This window comes from Vulpes vulpes, chromosome 3, assembly GCF_048418805.1.
Source record: "Vulpes vulpes isolate BD-2025 chromosome 3, VulVul3, whole genome shotgun sequence".
NCBI classification, from domain to species: Eukaryota; Metazoa; Chordata; class Mammalia; order Carnivora; family Canidae; genus Vulpes; species Vulpes vulpes.
In genome coordinates this window covers 60,978,693-61,000,949 of record NC_132782.1, presented here as the reverse complement: position 1 = coordinate 61,000,949, position 22,257 = coordinate 60,978,693, and the positions used below count along the sequence as shown (strand labels likewise).

General features: G+C 38.2%; 2 pseudogenes; one reads left to right on the top strand and one right to left on the bottom strand.

Annotated features, from left to right (window-relative positions):
- The first annotated feature begins 2,319 nt into the window (after positions 1-2,319).
- Positions 2,320-6,404, top strand: LOC140598054 (H/ACA ribonucleoprotein complex non-core subunit NAF1 pseudogene; annotated as a pseudogene).
- Positions 6,405-18,313: 11,909 nt separating this feature from the next.
- Positions 18,314-18,406, bottom strand: LOC140598408 (U6 spliceosomal RNA; annotated as a pseudogene).
- Between the last annotated feature and the right edge of the window lie 3,851 nt (positions 18,407-22,257).

Genomic DNA, 22,257 nt, shown 5'->3' with positions numbered 1-22,257 from the left:
AATTAAAAAGATTCATGGAAATAATGAGAATGAACATACAACCATTCAAAATCTTTGGGATGCAGCAAAAGCAGTCCTGAGGGGGAAATACATCGCAATACAAGCATCCATTCAAAAACTGGAAAGAACTCAAATACAAAAGCTAACCTTACACCTAAAGGAGCTATAGAAAAAAACAGCAAATAGATCCTACACCCAGCAGATGAAGAGAGTTAATAAAGATTTGGGCAGAACTCCACGAAATCGAGACCAGAAGAACTGTGGAACAGATCAACAAAACCAGGAGTTGGTCCTTTGAAAGAATTAATAAGATAGATAAACCATTAGCCAGCCTTATTAAAAAGAAGAGAAAGAAGACTAAAATTAAAATCATGAATGAGAAAGTAGAGATCACTACCAACACCAAGGAAATACAAACGATTTTAAAAACATATTATGAAAAAAATATATATTATGAACAGTTATACGCCAATAAATTAGGCAATCCAGAAGAAATGGACGCATTTCTGGAAAGCCACAAACTACCAAAACTAGAACAGGAAGAGATAGAAAACCTGAACAGGCCAATCACAAGGAAGGAAATGGAAGCAGTCATCAAAACCCTCCCAAGACACAAAAATCCAGGGCCATGTGGCTTTCCCTGGGGAATTCTATCAAAAGTTTAAAAGAAGAAATCATACCTATTCTACTAAAGCTGTTTGGAAAGATAGAAAGAGATGGAGTACTTCCAAATTCATTCTATGAGGTCAGCATCACCTTAATTCCAAAACCAGACAAAGACCCCACCAAAAAGGAGAATTATAGACCAATATCCCTGATGAACATGGATGCAAAAATTCTCAACAAGATACTAGCCAATATGATCCAACAGTACATTAAGAAAATTATTCACCATGACCAAGTAGGATTTATGCCCTGGACACAAGGCTGATTCAACACTCATAAAACAATCAATGTGATTCATCATATCAGCAAGAGAAAAACCAAAACCATATGATCCTCTCATTAGATGCAGAGAAAGCATTTGACAAAATACAGCATCCATTCCTGATCAAAACCCTTCAGAGTGTTGGGATAGAGGGAACTTTCCTTGACATCTTAAAAGCCATTTACGAAAAGCCCACAGCAAATATCATTCCCAATGGGGAAGCACTGGGAGCCTTTCCCCTAAGATCAGGAACAAGACAGGGATGTCCACTCTCACCACTGCTGTTCAACATAGTTCTGGAATCCTATTGATTTTTAAATCTCCAGTGGGTGGGAATTGGAGGGTATCTGGGTGATGGGCAATAAGGAGGGCATTTGATGTAATGAACCCTGGGTGTTATTGCAACTGATGAACCACTGAACTCTACCTCTGAAACAAAAAAAATTTAAATCTCTTTACACGATAATTATATGATCACTATTAATGTCAGAGTTAAATAACATAAATGAATGTTATGATTAAAAATCACTTTTTTTTTTGATGGAGTGTTTCCTTCTCAAACTTTACATTAAATCATGAACTCAAGTTTCTAAGTGATGGTGGTGGTTTGCCAACACTGCTTGTGCCACTTAAATGTTGGAGTCTTCTGTAGTATACACAGGAACATGGAGAATTTAAGACACATGGGCATGTTTAGAGAGAAAGAAAGAACATTTCACACAGAGCCTATGTATTTCAAAAATCAATGGAGTTGTAGTTGCATGTGATACTAGAATGCAGTCATTACAAGAATATTGAAAAAATTCAAGGAAAATATTACTGCTTTGAATTAAAGTAGTTTGGAATTTGAACTGACTGCTTCAAAGACTTAACTGAAGTTTAGATTTGTAATAATACTGTGGCAAAAGAACGGACTTACCAGACCTTGGTAAGTAACGTCAATGTTATGTGAAGAGAAACTGGCAATGATTAGATTGATATTCTAGGACCTAATTAAAATGCCACCTCCTTATCAGAACAAATGTTTTATTATATGCATTAATGCCCATGTTACAGCTACTGTAGATATTTGAATGTAGTGCACATAGATTTCTTTAAAACTCTACTAGTGATTATACAAATCATTTGTCTAATTATTTTAATTATGCTTAAAACATAACTAAAAAAAGAAACCCAACAGTAAAAAAGTGGCTGTTACAGGTAAGTTGCCATTTATTGACACATTTATTGTGATTAGTTCATCTTGTCTTTGTTCTACTCTATTCAAGTTATGAAAGTTTGCAGCTTTGAAAAAGGAAGCCTGTGTAATTGGTACTAGTCAATTCCAGAAACGCTAATTCAAGATTCAAACACATTCAGATGGGGACTTGGTAATGGAACCGTTATTCATCATGGGGAAGAAAATCACAGGACATTGGTGGATCATACAACGTAAGTGACCACACATTTTGAACATGTTTTTAGGAACTGTATTAAGCAGCTTCCAAATTCCTGCCACATCACCTTATCTTAAGCCACTACTATTGTAAAGATCAAATTAGAGAGTAGGGATCCCTGGGTGGTGCATCGGTTTGGCGCCTGCCTTTGGCCCAGGGCGCGATCCTGGAGACCCGGGATCGAATCCCACATCGGGCTCCCGGTGCATGGAGCCTGCTTCTCCCTCTGCCTGTCTCTCTCTCTCTCTCTCTCTCTCTCTCTCTCTCTCTCTGACTATCATAAATAAAAAATTAAAAAAATAAAAAAACAAATTAGAGAGTAGATGGACTATGTGTAGTTTTCATATAAAATTGGGGGAAAAGGGGATCCCTGGGTGGCGCAGTGGCTTAGCGCCTGCCTTTGGCCCAGGGCACGATCTTGGAGACCCGGGATCGAATCCCACGTCGGGCTCGCTGCATGGAGCCTGCTTCTCCCACTACCTATGTCTCTGCCTCTCTCTCTCTCTCTGTGTGTGTGTGACTATCATGAATAAATAAATAAAATCTTAAAAAAACAATCTAGTAACTAATTAAAAATATAGTACAAAATGTTTCAGGACAAACAAAAACATTTGTTCTAAGGTAATTGCATTTAAAAATAAAATTTGTGGGATCCCTGGGTGGCGCAGCGGTTTGGCGCCTGCCTTTGGCCCAGGGCGCAATCCTGGAGACCCGGGATCGAATCCCGCCTCGGGCTCTCGGTGCATGGAGCCTGCTTCTCCCTCTGCCTGTGTCTCTGCCTCTCTCTCTCTCTGTATGACTATCATAAATAAATAATAAAAAAAATTTAAAAAAATAAATAAAAATAAAATTGTGTCTTGAAAAATAACATAATTGAGAAATAGTGTGTGAGAAATATCTTTACATCTGGGGGCGCTGGGTGGTTCACTCAGTTGATCATTCAACTCTGCTTCCACTCGGGTCATGATCTTGGGGTCATGGGATTGGGCTCCATACTCAGCCGAGTCTGTTTCAGATTCTCTCTCCCTCTTCCTCTTGCATGTGCGTGCGTGTGCACATGCACACACACATTCTCTCTCTCTCAAATAAATAAATAAATAAATAAATAAATAAATAAATAAAATCTTTAAAGAAAAATCTTTCCCCTCAGTTAATCTAGAAGACATGTAATTTCAAGGCACTCTCTACATTCCTCCATTCATTGTATAATACCCAACATTGTTTTTCCCTCAGACCTTTTTGCCTATCTGAAAAAGATACTTCAAAATACATTGGATTTTAGAGTTTGCTTATGGATTGTTGAGAAACTATTTGAATATGAACTATCTCATTAAAATGCAGATTAGATAGAACACAGTTTCTTAAGTGTGTCATTTGTAAAGTAGAAGCACTTTTTCTTAGATTTTTCTTTTTATTTCATAACACTTGTCTTTCAGGTAGAAAAGAGTTATAGTCTCCACTGTTGCAAATGCACCTACATTCCTCTCTATGTTGTGCGTTTGTGCGGGTTTAACATCATTATAAACTAAAAGCCACATCAATAATGCAAACTCTCCCTGTGACATAACCGTGCACATCATAATCTAAGTGCTAGATGTAAATGTGGATAAAAGCTTCAGTAAAACTGAAAATGTTTTAATGTTTTCTGCTCTGCAACAATAACAATTTCTAAAGCTTTAATCTCTTAGACATGAAATACTAAAATTATTGCTTTCTCCAAGCCTTCTTTGGTAAGAAGTTAAGCTGGTATTTTATAGGCCAATTTAGATGCTTTAACACTCTCTCAACAAAATTTCTAAAAGATCCAGTTTTATAAATCTAGAATAATAGTTAAATATCAGGCCTTAGTAACACTTTTGCTGAAATAAAAATAAAAGTGCAAACAGTCAAAATCTAAATTAACTGTAATAATTTTCTCTTAACTGTTGTAACACTTGTGGGAAGCTGCATTTCTGACTGCATTGCCACAGGACTGAGTATAAAGCATAGTTGTACCTCTAAAGCACAAGGAAAATTGCTACTGTCTACATTATCCTTGAGGTAAGTATCTATTCCTTATATTTGCATACATTAATAATTTGTGTTAATTAAGTGAATTAAATCACTTTAATTTTATTCCAGTGCATTTTAACTTGAAAGTTAACCACAGTGCCTTAAAAACACGGAATTTAAGAAAAATCTTTGCTGAAAGTAGTACTTGCACACCATACATAAAATAACAGATATACAATGGTTAGGTAGTATATTTGCTCTACAAGGTAAAGTTTTAAGAATAAATTCATCATACTGTGTATGATTTTTATGTTGTTAGCCAAGATCACTTTTTAATAATAAAATAATTTTATGTCATGGTTATAACTGCATTCAGAAGTTAATTAAAAATTCATTTTCAGGGGCGGGCGGCGGGGCCCGCGGGCGGCGGTCGAGGGGACGGCGGCGGGGCCCCGCGCGGGAGCCATGGAGGTGGTGGAGGCCGCGGCGCAGCTGGAAACGCTCAAGTTCAACGGCGCCGGCCTGGCGGACGGCTCGGCGCTGCCGTCGGACGCGGCGGCGGACGCTCGGCCGGAGGGGGACGCTCAGCCCGCCGCCGCGCAGCCGCCTCGCTCGGCCCCGCGGCCGGAACGGGGAGCCGGACGGAGCTGCGTCACCGGGGCGGGCGCCGCGCTGGGGGGACCCGGGGTCGGACTCGGACTCGGACTCGGACTCGGACTCGGACTCGGACTCGGACTCGGACAGTGACACAGATTCAGGTAGTTCAAGCTCCTCCTCTTCCTCTTCCTCCTCATCTTCCTCATCGTCCTCCTCTTGTATATCACTTCCTCCACTGGTGTCAGATGGAGAAGATGATTTACAAACTGAGAAGGAAAACAAGAATTTTCCTCTTAAAACAAAAGATGAGTCACTCCTTAATGAACTACCTTCTGTTGAAGAACTCACTATTATTCTGCCTGAAGATATTGATTTAAAGCCTTTTGGGATGGTTTCAAGTATTATTGAGCAATTAGATATTTGAGATATTTGGACCTGTTGCACATCCATTTTATGTGTTACGGTTTAATTCTTCAGAGCACATTGAGAGTAAAGGTATTAAAATAAAGGACACTATGTATTTTGCTCCATCAATGAAAGGCTTCACCCAATACATATTCACAGAAAAACTTAAACAGGATAGGGGATCAGATGCGTCATGGAAGAATGATCAAGAACCACCACCGGAAGCCTTAGATTTCAGTGATGATGAAAAGGAAAAAGAAGCCAAGCAGAGGAAAAAATCTCAGATTCAAGGCCGGAAAAAATTCAAGTCTGAATCTAATGAATCAAGTGAAAATTTTTCAGAAGTACATCAGAATTGGAATGTTCATACTTCTGTTACAGAGCATTCAAAAGGATATCGTAACAGAGAATTCACACGAGGATTTTCCCGGGGTAGATATCCTCGACCTTGCCATGGCACACCTCCATCGCCACGGTTTTATAACTCAGAGCATATGGTGTTTCAGGAGCCTTCAGGATTTCTACCTCAGAGACAAGATAATTCTATCATGCCACAGTATCCCTTTCCTCCTCCAGTGTTTGATGTGCACAATTTTTCACTCCCTCCTCCTCTACCACCACTTCCTCCACCTCCACCACCTGCATCTGTAAACCTGGGTTGGGCTGCACCTAACATGGCACCTCATCCATTAATTCCCTTACCATACTCCATACCCCCACCCCCTCCACCACTGCCTCCACCCCCCTCTTCTGGAGATAACAGTTCTTCTCATTTTGGATCCTACTACTAGGTGAAAGTATGCTAATTTCTGGAGAAATCTGGACTTTTTATATGGAAGGGATTTTTTTTTTAAAGAAAATAACTATGGAACTAGATTTTTAACATTGTAAAATACTAAATGATCCTTCAGTTGTAAGTTGATATATATTTGTAACCTTTGTGAAATTGTATCCTTATGAAAATATAACTTTTGTGGAAGAGAGAATCCAACTATGTAATATTTAATTAAAACAATCCATGTTTACCCTATCCCTGCTCAATTAAACAGTGTATATAGGTCTAAAAAAAAATTCATTTTCATGGTATAATTTTTAAATATGCTTTTCCTTTAACTATATTAAAATGAAAAAAAAATGTAGTTTTATTCTATTTCCTGCACAGGTGTGTTAGACAAATGTAGAGGAGACATCAAAGAGCTTTCTGGCCTGAAAGATTGCAGAGATGGCCTTGGCTAGGCACATAATTTGTTAGGTTAGGCATGTGTTTTTGGAGCATCTACTCTGTGAGAAGAGAAAACCTCATCACACATGGAACCAGCATACGCAGAATTGATGTGTAATGCCTCGGGGAAAGTGTTATTTGCTGAAAGAGAGGTCCATTGGGAGGCTCAGGTAACTTACCAAGTCTTCAGGTCTATTTTGGGTGTGTATGTGTCTTTAATAATACTTGAAGGGAGTCTTTACCTTTGGATGATACTGGATAATACAAATGAACTAAGATAATACTATGGATAAAGACCACATACTGACTCTTTTTAAGAATTTAACTATTTTTATTTCTAAAAAAATCTTTCCTTTTACCACAAAAGACGAAATTCATTTTTATTGTAGGAAAATGTTTAAATATAGGTAGAAAAGGTAAACCACATCAATGCTGATTACACCCTCATGATAAAAACATTGTGTGTGTCTTTACAATCTACCACGTTGCTTTCAATTAATACAATAAGTAAAAGCAACACCGTTTTCAATTAATTTGCTTTAATTTTATATATAATTTTTAAACACCTATTCACCAATATTTTGTTTGGGCCAATAGTATTCCATCAAATGGATGTACCACCATTCACTAATTCAGTTCCTCACTATTGATTTAGGAGTTGCTTTTGATTGTACACAAATTTAAACAGTCTTTACTGAACAATAAACAGGTTTGCACACATTGCAAATTATATCCTAAGAGTAAAAGAAAATACAGAGTAGAACTTTTAATTGATATTCATTTTTAAACCATTTGATTTATAATTTTAAATTACTCTTCAATAATGTACCTTTTTTTTCACAAGCAATACATGACTGTGTCTGTTTTTCTGTATGCTTGCCAAACACTGTCGAATTATTTTTTTCATAGTTTCAGTCTGAAAATATGGTTAAAGAAGGAGGTAATTGTATATTTTCTCCAATTCTTTAATGCTAAGCAGGTTGATCAAGTTTGTGTGCATGTGTGCCTTGTGTAGTTATATTTCTGTGTGTATCTATATTTCCTATTTGTGCTTTTTGCTTGGTTTTCAGTGTGTAATGCTTATTATTCTTCTTACTGACTTAATCTTTTAAAGCATCGAGGTATTTTTTTATTTGTTTTGAAAGTTGCAAAGATTTTCCCCAAGTTTTTTTTTTTAATTTTTTTTTTTATTTATTTATGATAGTCACAGAGAGAGAGAGAGAGGCAGAGACACAGGCAGAGGGAGAAGCAGGCTCCATGCACCGGGAGCCCGATGTGGGATTTGATCCCGGGTCTCCAGGATCGCGCCCTGGGCCAAAGGCAGGCGCCAAACCGCTGCGCCACCCAGGGTTCCCTTCCCCAAGTTTTATTGACCTTTTATTAGTTTTTCATGTTTTCACCCTTCCTAGTTTTTAGGTTGTGCATAGTTATGTCTGCCAGGGTGTCCTTTATAGTTTATCTTTTTGTTATTTTTTCCAGAATGATATTTTTCATTAGGTTTATTGACACATGAATGACATATAACATGTAAATTTGAGATGTACAATGTGATTATACTGTGAGATGATTACTACAGGAAGGTTGATTAACACATTCATCATGTCACAGCTACCTTTTTTTAGAGTATGTGGTGAGAACATTTAAGATCTACTCTCTTAGCATTTAAGATCTACTCTCTTAGGAGCTTTCATGTATATAATACATTACTGTTAACTGTAGTCACCATCCTGTGTATTATACACCTAGTAGTTATTTATCTTGTAACCATTTCCTCCATTTCTCCACCCCTTTCTCCCAGGTGACACCTTTTTATTGTCTATTTTTATGAGTTTGATTTTTATAAATTCCACATGTAAGTGAGATCATACAGCATTTATCTTTCTCTGTCTGACTTATTTCTCTTAGCATAATGACTTCAAGATCCATCCATGTGGTTCCAAATGGCAGGATTTCTTTTTTTTTTTTAAGATTTTATTTATTTATTTGATAGACCACAAATGGGGGGGGGGGGGCAGAAGGAAAGGGAGAAGCAAGCTTCCCACTGAGCTAGGAGCCTGATGTGGGGCTTGATCCCAGTACCCTGGGATTGTGACCTGAGCCAAAAGCAGATAGATGCTTAACCAACGGAGCCACCCAGGCACCCCAAGATTTTTTCTTTATTAGTATTCCTGTGTGCCCACACCTGTATTTGTATATATGTCTGTATTATGCACCATACTTTCTTAGTCCATTCATCTGTCAGTGGAGACTTAGGGTTCTTTATATGTCTTGGCTATTGTGAACAATGCTGCAGTGAACATAGGGATGCAGGTATCTCTTAAAGATACTAATTTCATTTCCTTTAGGTATATATACCCAGAAGTGGGATTAGTAGATCATAGAGAGTATTTAATTTTTTGAGAATCTGTATTAAATTTTTTGAGAATCCTTCATACTCTTTTCATACTTACTGCACCAATTTGCATTCCCACTGACAGCGCAGAAAGATTTCCTTTTCTCCACTTCCTTTCCAGCATATGTTGTCTTCTTGATGATAGTCATCCTCACAAGTGTGAGGTGATATCTTTTTGTGTTTTTGATTTGTATTTCTTGGTAATTACTGATGTTAAGCACAAATTCATGTACCTCTTGGACATGTGGATGTCTTCTTTGGAAAAATATCGGTTCAGGGGCTTCGCCCCTTTTTTTAATTGAATTATTTGGGGTTTTCTTTGTTTTAACTATCGAGTTGTAGAGGTTTCTTAAATATTTTGGAAATTAATGCCTTATCAGACATATGGTCTACAAGTATTTTCTCCTATTCTTTGTGTCACCATCATTATTTGTTATTAAGTATTTTGTTAATAATTTATTTTGCTGTAAAGATAATTTTTTTAGTTTGATGTAGAGCAACTTGTTTATTTTTGCTTTTGTTGCTTGTGCTTTTGGTGTTCTATCCAAAAAATCATTACCAAGACCAACATCAAGGAGTTTTTAACCCTATATTTTCTTCCAGAAGTTTTAATTATATTACATATGGGCGTTATTTTGTTTCATGTTGCATTTTATGATATGCTTTTATTATGCTTTTGCTATGAGGATTGTGTGATTTTTATCCATCGATATATTAATGTATCATGTTTGTTGACTTGTGTTTGTTGAGCCTTCTTTGCATCCTAGGGATAAATCCCATCCTCGTGGCATATCATCCTTTTAATGTGCTGTTAACTTTATTAACTAGTATTTTGTTGTGAATTTTTGCATTTATGTTCATCGGGCTATTTGGCTTTTAGCATCTATATGGCTTTTGTATCTGGATAGTGGAGGTCTTATAAAGTGAATTTGGGAGTATTCCCTCTTCTTCAATTTTTTGGAAGGGTTTCCGAAGGATTGGCTTTGATTCTTTAAATCCACCAGTGTTTGGTAGAATCTATGAGTAAAACCAGCTTGTCCTGGACTTTTCTGTGTTAGGAGGTTTTTGATTACTGATTCAATGGCTTTACTCATATTTATTCTGCTCAGATATTGGTTTTTTTTCTTGCTTCAGTCTTGTTCGGTTGTGTGTTTCTAGAAACATACAATTTCTTCTAGATTATCCAATTCATCGGTATATAATTGCTTATAGTAGTCTCTTCTGATATCTATATCTATATATATATATAGATATCAGATATATATGTATATATGTGTATATATATATACATATATATATATATTTAAAAGATTTTATTTATTCATTCATGAGAGCCAGAGAGAGAGGGAGAGGCAGAGACACAGGCAGAGGGAGAAGCAGGCTCCATGCAGGAAACCTGATGTGGGACTGGATCCCTGGTCTCCAGGATCAGGCCCTGGGCCAAAGGCAGGTGCTAAAGTGCTAAGCCACCCAGGCTGCCCTCTTCTGATATTTTGGAATGATGTTTCAATGGTAATATCCCTCTTTTATTGATAATTTTATTCATTTTTGTCTTTTCTCTTTGTCTTGGTTAGCCTAGTGAAAGGCTTGTCAATTTTGTTTAGTTTTTTAAAAAACTAATTCTTTTTAAAGTTTTTTTTAGTTTTGTTAGTCCTTTGTTTTATTCTTTGTTTCATTTCTTCTATTCTAATCCTAATTATTTTTTCTTCTGTTACCATTGACCTTAGTTCAAGCTCCTTGAGGTGTAAAGTTTGATTGTTTATGTGAGCTATTTCTTTCTTTAATGTAGGTGTTTATAATTGTAAACTTTCCTCTTAGAACAGCTTTTAATGCATTCCATAAATTTTGGCATGTTATATTTCCATTTTCATTTATATCAAGATTTTTAAATTTCTCTTTTGATCCATAGTTTGTTCAGTAGTGTGTTTTGATTTCTATGTTTGTGAATTTCCCAACTTTCCTCTTCTTATTGGTATCTATATAGTGGTCAGAAAAGACATGTGATATAATTTTAATTTTCTTGAATTTGTTAAGACTTTTTTGTGGCTAAACATATGATCTGTCCTGGAACATGTTCTGTCTGCACTTGAGAAGAATGTGTATTCTGCTGCTGTTGAGTGGAATGTTCTATATATGTCGGCTACGTCTATTTGATCTATAGTGTTTTTCACAAATCACTATCTAGTGTTAAATAAGAATATATGATCATATAGTCATATGTTACATGCAATCATGTGTATATACAGTCAGATAACACTGTAGTGCTCTTTCCTTATTCATTTTCTGTCTGAGTAATCCACCAATTATTAGGTATGGAATATTAAAACCCTTCTTATTCTATTGTTTATTTCTCCATGCAGCTCTGTTATTATTTGCTTTATATATTTGGATGTTCTGATGTTGGATGCATAAATATTTGCAATTATTATGGCTTCTTTGTAAACTAATCCTTTTATCATTATACAGTGACATTCTTTGTCTCTTGTGACTATTTGAAACTTACTCTATTTCTGATAGAAGTATAGCCATCCCTCCTCTCTTTTGGTTACCATTTGTATGGAATGTTTTCTATCCCTTCACTTTCAATCTATGTGTGTCTTTAAAACTATAGTGAATCTCTTGTAGACAGCATATTGTTGGATCTAGTTTCCTGTTTTTTTTTTTAACCATCCCAGCCTCTCTAGGTTTTTGGATGGGAGAATTTCATCCACCTATGTTAAAGTAATTATTGATAGGTAGGGCCTTACTATGGCCATTTTGTTAATTGTATTCTTTTCTTTTTTAAACTTTTGTTAATTGTTTTCTTCTGACTGTTTTGTAATTCCTATATTCTCTTCTTTGTCCCTTGCTGTCTTATTTTTCTGATTTGATGACCCTTTGTGGAGGTGTGCTTTGATTCTTCTGTCTCAATACTTTGCTCATCTACTACAGGTTTTTTCTTTGTTAGTGCCATGAGGCTTATGCACCCTATCTTATAGTTTCAGCATTCTCTTTTAAACCAATAATAGTTCACTGTGGGGCTTGGATGGGTCAGATGGAAGTAAGTGAGGGCAGGAGGGGCTCACTGTTAGGGTCTCTAATTTGGTGAGGCTTCTGTCTTTCTCTGAGATAGGAGTACTCCTGGCTGAGCTCTTTGGTTAGGTGAGCGTGCTGACTCAGCTTGGCATTCAGATTGGGCTGCTTGCTGGCTGGCTCCCTGGTTGAGTGGCTATGGATTGGCTTCAGGGTCAGGTGGAGCCACTAGCTGGAGCAGCATTCACCTCTGGTTGGCTGGAGTCACAGGCAGAGTGGTGCTACTAGTTTGACTTTGCATATGAGTGGGGCTGCAGGCTGGGTCTGCAATTGGCCCTGGTAGGGTGAGAATGCAGGCTGTGTCCCCAATCCAGATGTGCCTCTGGCATGACTCGGCATTCAGGTAAAGCCTCTTTGGGATTGGGGGGACCTCAGGCTGTGCTCAGCAATCAGGCAAGGCTGTGGGCTGGGTTCTAGTGCTGGACAGGGCCATTGGCTATGCTCTGTGTCCTGTATGTTGAGCTCCAAGGATGTCCATGGTCACTATTGAGATGTCCTGAATAAGAAGGGCTGCAGTCTCTGCTCAACAATTGAACAGAGCTACTGGGTTGGCTCCTTGTCTAGGTGAGGTCATAGCCTGCACTGTGTGACCTCCCATAGATCATTGACTAGGCTCCTAGGTGAGGCAGTGTACCACACTGTGTGGGGTTGCTGACTTCCTTCCCTGTGTGAGCAGGCTGTAAGATGGCTCTGTCTATAGAGACCTTTGTTTTTTTGTTTGTTTGTTTTTGTTTTTTAAAGATTTTATTTAGTTATTTATTTATTTATTCATTAAAGACACACAGAGAAAGGCAGAGACACAGGCAGAGGGAGAAGCAGGTTCCATGCAGGGAGCCTGATGCGGAACTTGATCCCAGGACTCCAGGATCACGCCCTGGGCCGAAGGCAGGCGCTGAACCACTGAGCCACCCAGGGATTCCTTATAGAGACCTTTAGATGGACACCCAGAACCAAACCCAGCCAGTTGGGTTGGGGCATCATCACTTTTTTTTCTTCGCTTCTCATTTTTTTGTATATTTTTTATTAGAGTTTGATTTGCCAACATATAGTATAACATCCAGTGCTCTTCCCATCATGTGCCACCCTCAGTGCCCATCACCTAGTCACCGCATTTCCCCACCCACCTCCCCTTCCACTACCCCTTGTTTCCCAGAATTAGGAGTCTCTCATGTTCTGTCTCCCTCTCTGATATTTCCCACTCATTTTCTCTCCTTTCTGCTTTAATCCTTTTCACTATTTTTTATATTCCCCATATGAATGAAACCATATCATTTTTGTCCGTCTCCAATTGACTTACTTCAATCAGCATAATACCCTCCAGTTCCATCCACGTTGAAACAAATGGAGGATATTTGTCATTTAAATGGCTGAGTAATATTCCATTGTGTATACAGATCACATCTTCTTTATCCATTAATCTTTTAATGGGCACTGAAGCTCTTTCGACAGTTTGGCTACTGTGGACATTGCTGCTATAAACATTGGGTGCAGGTGTCTGGGTCTTTCACTGCATCTGAATCTTTGGGGTAAATCCCCAACAGTGCAATTGCTGGGTCCTAGGGCAGCTCTATTTTTAACTCTTTGAGGAACCTCCACACAGTTTTCCAAGGTGGTTGCACCAGTTCACATTCCCACCAACAGTGTAAGAGGGTTCCCTTGTCTCCACATCCTCTCCAACATTTGTGGTTTCCTGCCTTGTTAATTTTCCCCATTCTCACTGGTGGGAGGTGGTATCTCATTATGGTTTTGATTTGTATTTCCCTGATGGCAAGTGATGCGGAGCATTTTCTCATGTGCTTGTTTGTCTATGTCTTCCCCTGTGAGATTTCTGTTCATGTCTTTTGCCCATTTCATGATTGGATTGTTTGTCTCTTTGCTGTTGAGTTTAATAAGTTCTTTATAGATCTTGGATACTAGCCCTTTATCTGATAGGTTATTTGCAAATATCTTCTATCCCTCTGTAGGTTGTCTTTTAGTTTTGTTGACAGTTGCTTTTGCTACGCAGAACCTTTATTTTGCTGCAGGCCCAAGAATTCATTTTTCCTTTTGTTTCCCTTGCCTTCACATATGTATCTTGCAAGAAGTTGCTATGGCCAAGTTCAAAAAAAGGGTATTGCCTGTGTTCTCCTCTAGGATTTTGATGGATTCTTGTCTCACATTTAGATTTTTCATCCATTTTGAGTTTATCTTTGTGTATGGTGTAAGAGAATGATCTAGTTTCATTCTTCTGCACATGGCAATCCAATTTTCCCAGCACCATTTATTGAAGAGACTGTCCTTTTTCCAGTAGATAGTCTTTCCTGCTTTGTCGAATATTATCTGACCATAGCCTTGAGGGCCCATTTCTGGGTTCTGTATTCTGTTCCACTGATCTACGTGTCTGTTTTTGTGCCAGTACCACACTGTCTTGATCATCACAGCTTTGTAGTACAACTTGAAATCCAACATTGTGTAGTGCCCGGCTCTGGTTTTCTTTTTCAAAATTCCACTGGCTATTCAGGGTCTTTTTTTCATTCCACACAAATCTGAAGATGATTTGTTCCAACTCTCTGAAGAAAGACTATGGTATTTGAATAAGAATTGCATTAAATGTGTAAATAGCCTTGGGTAGCAGAGAAATTTTCACAGTATTAATTCTTCCAATCCATGAGCATGGAATATTTTCCATCTCTTTGTGTCTTCTCAATTTCTTTCAGAAGCCTTCTGTAGTTTTTAGGGTATAGATCCTTTATCACTTTGGTTAAGTTTATTCCTAGGTATCTTATGCTTTGGGGTGCTATAAACCCAAATGGGATTTTGGGATTGATTGATTTCTCTTTCTTCAGTCTCATTGTTAGTGTATAGAAATGCCACTGTTTTCTGAGCATTGATTTTGTATCCTGCCATGCGGCCAAATTGCTGCATGAGTTCTAGCAGTCTTGGGGTAGAGTCTTTGGGTTTTATAGGTACCTTACCATGCCATCTGTGAAGAGGGAGAGTTTGACTACTTCTCTGCCATCTCAATGCCTTTTATTTGTTTTTGTTGTCTGATTGCTGAGTCTAGGACTTCAACCCTATGTTGAATAGCAGTGGTGAGAGTGGACATCCCTGTCATGTTCCTGATCCTAGGGGAAGGGCTCCCAGTGTTTCCAATCATTGAGATGATATTTGCTGTGGGCTTTTCATAGATGACTTTTAAGGTGGTGAGGAATATTCCCTCCTCTTTACACTCTGAAGAGTTTTGATCAGGAATGGATGCTGTATTTTGTCAAATGCTTTCTCTGGCCCCCCCCCCCCCCCAGGTGGAACAGTGGTTTAGCGCCACCTACAGCCCAGGGCCTGATCCTGGAGTCCCAGGTTTGAGTCCATCTTGGGCTCCTTACGTGGAGCCTGCTTCTCCCTCTGCCTGTGTCTCTGCCTCTCTCTCTCTCTGTGTATGTGTGTGTGTCTCCTGAAGAAATAAATAAAATCTTTTAAAAAATGTTTTCTCTGCATCTATTGAGAGGATCATATCGTTCTTGTTTTTTCTCTTGTTGATATGATCTATCACGTTGATAGCTTTATGAGTGTTGAACCAGCCTTGCATTCCAGGGATAAATCCTGCTTGGTCATGGTGAATAATCTTCTTTATGTACTGTTGGATCCTATTGGCTAGTATATTCATGAGAATTTTTGCAGCTGTGTTAATCAGGGATATTGGTCTATAATTCTCCTTTTTGGTGGGATCTTTGGTTTTGGAATTAAGGTGATGCTGCCTTCATAAAATGAGTCTGGAAGTATTCCGTCCCTTTCTATCTTTCAGAACAGCTTTAGTAGAATAGGTTTTGTTTCTTCTCTAAATATTTGATAGAATTCCCCTGGGAAGCCATCTGGCCCTGGACTTTTGTGTCTTGGGAGGTTTTTGATGACTGCTTCAATTTCCTCCCTGGTTATTGGCCTGTTCAGGTTTTCTGTTTCTTCCTGTTCCAGGTTTCGTACTTTGTGGTTTTCCAGAAATGTGTCTGTTTCCTCTAGATTGCCTAATTTATTGGTGTATATCTGCTTATAATATTTTTTTAAATTTTTAATTTTGCATTTCATTGGTATTGATTGTGATTTCTCCACTTTCATTCATAATTTTATAATTTGAGTCCTTTCTCCTTTCTTTTCAGTAAGGCTGACTAATGGTTTATCTCTCTTACAAATTCTTTCAAAGAACCAACTCCTGGTTTTGTTGATCTGTTCTACCGTTCTTCTGGTCTCTACTTCATTGAGTTCTGCTCGAATCTTTATTAACTCTCTTCTTCTACTTGGTATAGGTTTATTTGCTGTCCTTTCTGCAATTCCTTTAGGTGCAAGGTTAGCTTGTGTATTTGATTTTTCCAAGTTTTTGAGGGATACTTATATTGTGATGTATTTCCCTCTCAGGACTGCTTTTGCTGTATCCCAAAGATTTTGAATGGTTGTATCTTCATTCTCATTAGTTTCCATGAATCTTTTTTAATTCTTCTCTAATTTCCTGGTTGACCCTTTCATCTTTTAGCAGGCTGCTCTTTAACCTCCATGTGTTTGAGTTTCTTCCAGATTTCTTCTTGTGATTGAGGTCAAGTTTCAAAGCATCGTGGTTTGAAAATATGCAGGGAACAATCCCAATCTTTTGATATTGGCTGAGACCTGATTTGTGACCCAATATATGGTCTATTCCAGAGAAAGTCCCCTGTGCACTTGAAAAGAATGTGTATTCAGTTGTGTTTGGATGTAAAGTTCTGTAGATATCTGTGAAATCCATCTGGTCCAGTGTATCATATAAGCTCTTGTTTCTTTGGTGATGTTGTGCTTAGAATATCTGTCATTTGCTGCAAGTGCCAGGTTGAAGTCTCCTACTATTGGTGTATTATAATTTAATATGTCTTTACTTTGGTTATTAATTGTTTGATATACTTGGCAGCTCCCACATTAGGGGCGTAAATATTCATGATTGTTAGGTCTTCTTGTTCGATAGACCCTTTGAGTATGACATAGTGTCCCTCTTCATCTCTTACTACAGTCTTTGGGATAAACTTTATCTGATAGGAGGATTGCCACCTCAGCTTTCTTTTGAGGACCATTTGAATGTTAATGGTTCTCCACCCTTTAATTTTCAGGTTGGAGGTGTCCTTAGGTCTCAAATGAGTCTCTTGTAGACAGCAAATGGATGGGCCTTGCTTTTTTATCCAGCATGAAACCCTGTGTCTTTTGATGGGATCATTTAGCCCATTCATGTTCAGAGTAACTATTGATAGATATGAACTTAATGTCATCATAATACCTATTCAGTCCTTGTTTTTGTGGGTTAGTTCTTTGGGCTTCCTATTTATTTTACAGGGTCCCCCTTAATATTTCTTGCAGAGCTAGTTTAGTGGTCACATATTCTTCCAGTTTCTGCATCTCTTGGAAGCTCTTTATCTCTCCTTCTATTATGAATGAGAGCCTTGCTGGATAGAGTATTCTCAGCTGTGTGTTCTTCTCATTTAGGACCCTGAATGTATCCTGCCAGCCCTTTCTGGCCTCCCAGGTCTTTGTGGAGAGGTCTGCTGTTAATCTGATATTTTTCCCCATATAAGATAGGGATCTCTTGTCTCTTACCACCTTAAGGATTTTCTCTTTATCTTTGAAATTTGCAAGTTTCACTATTAAATGTTGAGGTGTTTATTGGTTTTTATTGATTTTTTTGGGGGGGGGGGAGGATATCTCTGTCTCCTGGATCTGAATGCCTGTTTCCCTCCCCAAATTAGGGAAGTTCTCAGTTTTGATTTGTTCAATATGTAGATTTTTCCTTCTGAGGCTATCATTTATTTCCCTTAACCTTTCCTCATGGTCTTTTAATTGTTTTTCTCTTTTTTCCTCAGCTTCCTCCTTGCCATAAACTTGTGTTGTATATCTCTCACTCTTTCTTCCACCTCATTAACCCTCATCATTAGGACCTCCAGTTTGGATTGCATTTCATTTAATTGATTTTTAATATCATCCTTTTTAGATCTAATTTCTGCAGTTATGAAGTCTCTTGAATCCTTTATGCTTTTTTTTCCAGAGCCACTAGTAGCTTTATAATTGTGCTTCTGAATTGACTTTCTGATATTGAATTGTAATCTAAATTCTGTAACTCTGTGGCAGAGAGTACTGTTTCTGATTCTTTCTTTTGTGTTGAATTCTTCTAGTCATTTTGCTAAGTACAGAGTGGCTGTATGAGTGGGCTGAGTCAAGAATATCAACCATGACCTAAGTAAATTTCACCCTAGATGATTCTGACAAGGTCAAAGACCAGAAGTTGAAAAAATATGGAATGCTGCATGTTATCCTTGTGCAAGGGCCATGCTAATCTTCTCTGTATCGTTCTGATTTTAGTATATTTACTGCTGAAGTGAGCACCATCACTTTGGTTCTCCAAATGGCTCTCACTCTGGCTCTTAGCTAAGAGCTCTGTTCAGGTACTTACACTCCCCAAACCACAGCTTACCATGATCCCTGCCTTAATTGCTATGAGCTCCTTTCCCCCTCTCCATCTCTGATACTTGAAAGTTTATGCTATTTATTTCTCCAGTGGTCCCTGTGAGATGAGACTGAAGTGTAGGCATCCTTAGAAGCACTCATAACAGTGGAGAAGCTGGATACCCTCCCTTGGGCTTTTTCACACTGGAGAAATCAGAGGTTTCTGGGAGTATATCTTTGTGCTGTACTGCACTGGTTTTGGGAAAGGGTGATTAGGTCAAAGTAAAACTGCTCCCTTTACCCTTCAAATGCATTATTTTATTATTATTATTTTTCTGAGTCAAGTAGATACTCCAGCCTCATCCTTGGTTCTGGGACTTTCACAAAGATGCCTTGACTATGGATACCCCAGTTGGTGTTTCTCTGAGGGAACTGGAGAAGATCATTTTTCTTGCCATCTTGGTGATATCATTATGACTTTTATGATTAAAAAGGCTTTCTCTATCCATGTTCATATAAAATTCACCTATGTTGTCTACTATATGTCAGTAGTTTCATTGTTTCACATTTATGCCTTTAATTCATCTGGGAATTTATTTTGATAAATGTTATGAGAAAAAACCCTTTTTTCTTTAATAACTAATCACTTTAACACTTTTTTATATAGACATACCTTATTTTATCATGCTTCACACGTATCTTGTTTTTTTGTTTTTGTTGTTGTTGTTGTTGTTTTTTACAAATTGAAGTTTGTGGCAACCGTGCATTGACCAAGTCTTTTAGTGTTATTTTTATTTCTACAGGACTTCTCACTTCATGTCTCTGTGTCCTTCTTGCAGTTCAAACTTACTCATTATTACTTCATTTGTTACGTGGATCTATGATCAGTGATTGCAATCAACTGAAAGTTCACAAGATGGTTAGCATTTGTTAGTAATAAAAGTATTTTTATTTTTTAAAGATTTTAATTATTTATTCATGAGAGATGCAGAAAGAGAACGAGGCATAGACCTAGGCATAGGGAGAAGCAGATTCCCTGTGGGGAACCCCATGTGGGACTCCATCCTGGGACTCCAAGATCATGCCCTGAGCTGAAGGCAGACGCTCAACCACTGGCCCACCCATGCATCCCAGTAATAAAGTATTTTTAAATTTAAGGTATATACATTGTGTTTTTTGGACATAATGCTATTGCACACTTTTAATAGACTTCAATGTTGTATACACATAACCTTTATATGCAGCGCAAAACCAAAAAAAAATTCAATTGATTCACTTTACTGAGATACTTGCTTCATTTTGGTGGTCTGGAATTGAAGACACAATATCTCCAAGGTGTGCCTATAAATGCAATCTGGTTTAATTTACTATAATTTGGCACTGAATGATGTGTAGCCCTAGGTGATGAAATCTGCCTCTTGATCCTGGTGTCTTTCTGTTGCTAGCACTTAATGATGTACATGTTGAGTAGAATCAGTCAAAGCCCAAACCTTTACATATACCCAGGGATCTGATTTTATGTTGCCACGTCATTAAACCATGCACCTACTTGGAGCTCTTCACCCAACAATGAATACATGTGACTACATTCATTAAACCTACCTTACTAGTTTGTTCTTACATGGGAATCTCTCCCTTTAGAAACAACCAGCTCTTTCCATCTTGCAGGATTAGGACTGACAAGTTCAAGAACCAACTTTTTTGTCAGTATAACAACTAAAGGAAGCTAACATCATTATTTAGGGTTGCTCTTGGCCTATGTCTTCTGTGATGCTTCTCTAATTCTAATTTGATGCCTTTTTTTTTTTTTGAAGAGTATGCCTGGACTCTGGGTACCTCATTTCCTTCATGTTTGGGTTATCTGACTTTTCTACCCAGGTATTTATTACTACAGACTTGGAAGTAATGCCCCTGTATCCAGATCTGTGGCCATTACTCTAATTCCTACTGAGATGATTCTGATTTGGGAACCAGAGAATTTGCCTATAGGTGGCAGCGTAGAACAGAGTTTCTGTTCTTGTGTTAGTTTCCCGTGGCTGCTGTAACAAAATATCACAAACTTGGAGGCTTTAAACAATAGAAAACAATTTTTCCAAGTTCCAGAGGCCAAAAGTCTGAAATAAATATCACTGAGCCAAAAGCAAGGTATTGGTTCCCTCTGAAGGCTCTGGTAGCTGCTGCCATTTCTTGGTTTGTAGTCACATCACTCCCATCTTCTGCCCCCTGGTCACATTGCCCCCTCCTCTAGTGTCTGTGTCAAGGTGAGGAGGGCGGGGAGTGGGGGTGACGGGGTTGTGAGCACTGAGGGGGGCACGTGACGGGATGAGCACTGGGTGTTATTCTGTATGTTGGCAAATTGAACACCAATAAAAAATAAATTTTTATTAGAAAAAATGAAGAAAGAAAGAAAGAAAGAAAGAAAGAAAGAAAGAAAGAAAGAAGAAAGAAAGAAAGAAAAAAGAAGAAAAAGAAGAAAGAAAGAAAAGAAGAAAAAGAAGAAAGAAAGAAAGAAGAAGAAGAAGAAAAAGAAGAAAGAAAGAAAGAAAGAAAGAAAGAAAGAAAGAAAGAAAGAAAGAAAGAAAGAAAGAAAGAAAATGAAAAGACCTGGAAAGAACAGGTATATGTCGCTTTGCCCCCTCAAATTCCCCTTGGTCTTTTAGACTCAGCAAAAATCAGAACCACTGAAATAATCCTTAAAGTTTCCAGAAGTGTGTGAGCGTGTTATGTGTGTGAGAGATAAATGAAAACTGATTCATTGAATTTGCTGATGAAATTCAGTGAGATCTGGCTAGAGAGCTGGGAAGGAAAATTGAGTAATTAGGTAGAGAATCCAAACATTGGGTGATTATGAGACTTCTCCCTGGAAGAGTTGGGAAGTGAGTGGATTTTTAGGTACAAGTGTATGGGTGAAGTTAGAGAAAGAAAACAAAAACAAAAACACCTCCTTTTTAAGATTAAGTTGGGAGAAAACGGTCATGCCGTGAGCCTGTGACATGACTGTCTTGTATCACTGGGACAAGAATGAGTATGAAGGAAGCCCTCACATGAGGCTCAGGACGGGAGAAACAGTATCTTCAGGGTGCCCCACACTTCTGCAAGTAATGGTAGGTCTGGTGGAATGTGCATACTTATAGGTACATGGATTCTTTAAGAGACACATGTATTCAAGAGAAGTGATTCTGGGTAAATAACCATGGACACTGAGGAACACAAGGAGGTGGCCGTTTTAATACATGCAACGAATCCATGACCCAATTTACAAACAGAAGAATTTAGAAAGATTATGCCATAAAGTACATATCATGCCATTGACTTGCCTCCTGTCTCTACCCCTAAGCTGGAAGTGCAGGGAAACACCTGTTACATTCGAGGTCTTTTTTCTTCTTCTTCTCAATTGGTGGTAAACAATTCCACCAATTGCACAATGAAAAAATTCTGTGAGCCTGGCACCCAGATCTGGATCTCTCAGTTGCTCTTGCTGCCAAAGGTCAATCCAATGTGTCTGCTTTTGACATATTTTAGCCAAAGAATGCTAATGACATTTTCCAAAACGCTGTGCTGTTCCACCTTGCGTCCCGCCCGGGAAATTTGGGATTTCTAAAACGCAGAGATATCTTCAATGCCAAAAAAGCCACAATAGGTAGAGATATGGCCAGCTTTTCAAGCTTTCTGACCATTTTAGGAACCCACTAAAACACTGACAAGATGACAAGAACGCACTGCCTCCAAACCAAAGAGAAAACAGTGAAACTAAAAGCGATAAACGTTTGTTTGCATATCAACAAAA